This window comes from Muntiacus reevesi, chromosome 1 (genome assembly GCF_963930625.1).
Source record: "Muntiacus reevesi chromosome 1, mMunRee1.1, whole genome shotgun sequence".
Taxonomy (NCBI): domain Eukaryota; kingdom Metazoa; phylum Chordata; class Mammalia; order Artiodactyla; family Cervidae; genus Muntiacus; species Muntiacus reevesi.
The window spans coordinates 94,699,258-94,701,404 of record NC_089249.1 but is presented as its reverse complement, the minus strand read 5'-3'; the positions used below and the strand labels follow the sequence as shown (position 1 = coordinate 94,701,404).

General features: G+C 40.9%; 1 non-coding gene across 1 annotated transcript; it reads right to left on the bottom strand.

Moving 5' to 3' along the window:
* Positions 1-2,040: 2,040 nt before the first annotated feature.
* LOC136156627 (U6 spliceosomal RNA) lies at positions 2,041-2,147 on the bottom strand. The gene has a single exon (XR_010661120.1). It is a non-coding gene; the product is annotated as a U6 spliceosomal RNA (small nuclear RNA).

The following is a 2,147-nucleotide window of genomic DNA, read 5'->3' as shown; positions in this document are numbered from 1 at the left end:
TATGATTTCTCTCCCTCCTGCAGTGGAAGCTGTGGAGCACCACTCAGATCCCCACCGCTCCCTCAGGAGTATCACCCACTGACAGTGCTCCACCCCTGCCCGCAGCATTGCCCTCAAGGGAAGGAACTTCACACCCAAGGTTACACTTGATGGCACATTCAGGGTTCTAGAGAATAAAGGCTCAGTTCTCAGCCTCAAATTGCAGTATCTCTGAGGATACATCTCAGTTTCAGAGCTCCCCAAGGGACTAAGATCTCCAGTTGCAACTGCATCCCAGTTGAACTTCTCCCTCTACCCCGCCCTGCTTCCCTCACTTCCTTACAAGCATTGTTTCCACATTCCCTACCCCACAAACCTCCTGAATGCAGATTTCTGCCAGGGAACCTGATCTATGATAGACTTCAATTACCTTTATCCCATCCCCACCTCCACCACTTTATAGCATCCTATAAGAGAGACATTTAAAATGATCAGAAACATGATAAATTTGTGGGATGTACATTATAGATATATAAAAGTGTAAGTAGAAAGAAAGTATAGTCGCTCAGTCATGTCTGACTCTTTGCGATCCTGTGGACTGTAGCCCACTAGGCTCCTATGTCCATGGGTTTCTCCAGGCAAGAATACTGGAGTGGGTTGCCATTTCCTTCTCCAGATAGATATATGAAATCAGCTATATAAATTCTTAGGTAAAACAAATTAAACTATAGAAATAAAAAGAATTATTTGAAGATGGTTTAAAAATAAATCAAAGCAAAAGCTTACAGATGAAAGAAACACAATAAACTAGATTTTAAAAAGTCCAAAATTAAAAAGATAAAATACTAAAAGCCACGATTTTCAGAAAGGAAAAAGAAATGAGATTAAGATTTCAAATGAAAAGCTAAAACACAGGATATGAAAATTTGAAAATATATAGGATTTAGGTATTAGGAATAAAATTCAAAAACTAGCAGGTAAAAGAAAAAGAATTTGGTAATGGCTTAAGAAGTAAAACCATTTCCTCAAAAGTTTAAACCTAAAATTACCATGTGATCAAGCAATCACTTCTAGGTATATACTCCAAAGAATTGAGAGTGGGGTCTCAAGCAGATGCTTATCAACCACGTTCATAGCAGCATTATTCCCAATAACTCGAAGTAGAAACAATCCAACTGTGGATAAACAAAAGGTGATATATACATACAATGGAATATCATGTGTTGTGATGTGCTAAATTGCTTCAGTTTTATCTGACTCTTTGCTACCCTATGACTGAAGCCTGCCAGTCTCCTCTGTCCATGGGGTTCTCCAGGCAAGAATACTAGAATGGGTTGCCATGCCCTCCTCCAGGGGATCTTCCTTACCCAGGGATTGAACTCACATCTCTTAAGTCTCCTGCATTGGCATTGGCAGGTGGGTTCTGCCCCGCTCCCCCCCCCCCCCCCCGTTATTTTTATTGGTTGGAGGCTAATTACTTTACAATATTGTAGTGGTTTTTGCCATACATTGGCATGAATCAGCCATGGATTTACATGTGTTCCCCATCCTGAACCCCCCTCCCACCTTCCTCCCCATCCCATCCCTCTGGGTCATCCCAGTGCACCAGCCCCGAGCACTTGTCTCATGCATCCAAACTGGACTGGCGATCTGTTTCACACTTGATAATATACATGTTTTGATGCTGTTCTCTTAGATCATCCCACCCTCGCCTTCTCCCATAGAGTCCAAAAATCTGTTCTGTACATCTGTGTCTCTTTTTCTGTCTTGCATATAGGGTTATCGTTAACCATCTTTCTAAATTCCATATATATGCATTAATATACTGTATTGGTGTTTATCTTTCTGGCTCACTTCACTCTGTATAACGGGATTCAGTTTTATCCATCTCATTAGAACAGATTCAAATGTATTCTTTTTAATGGCTGAGTAATATTCCATGGTGTATATGTACCACAGCTTTCTTATCCATTCGTCTGCTGATGGACATCTAGGTTGCTTCCATGTCCTGGCTATATTATAAACAGCATTGTGATGAACATTGGGGTACACATGTCTTTTAAAAACATGGAACGCTTCACGAATTTGCATGTCATCCTTGCGCAGGGGCCATGCTAATCTTCTCTGTATCGTTCCAATTTTAGTATATGTGCTACTGAAGCGAGCAC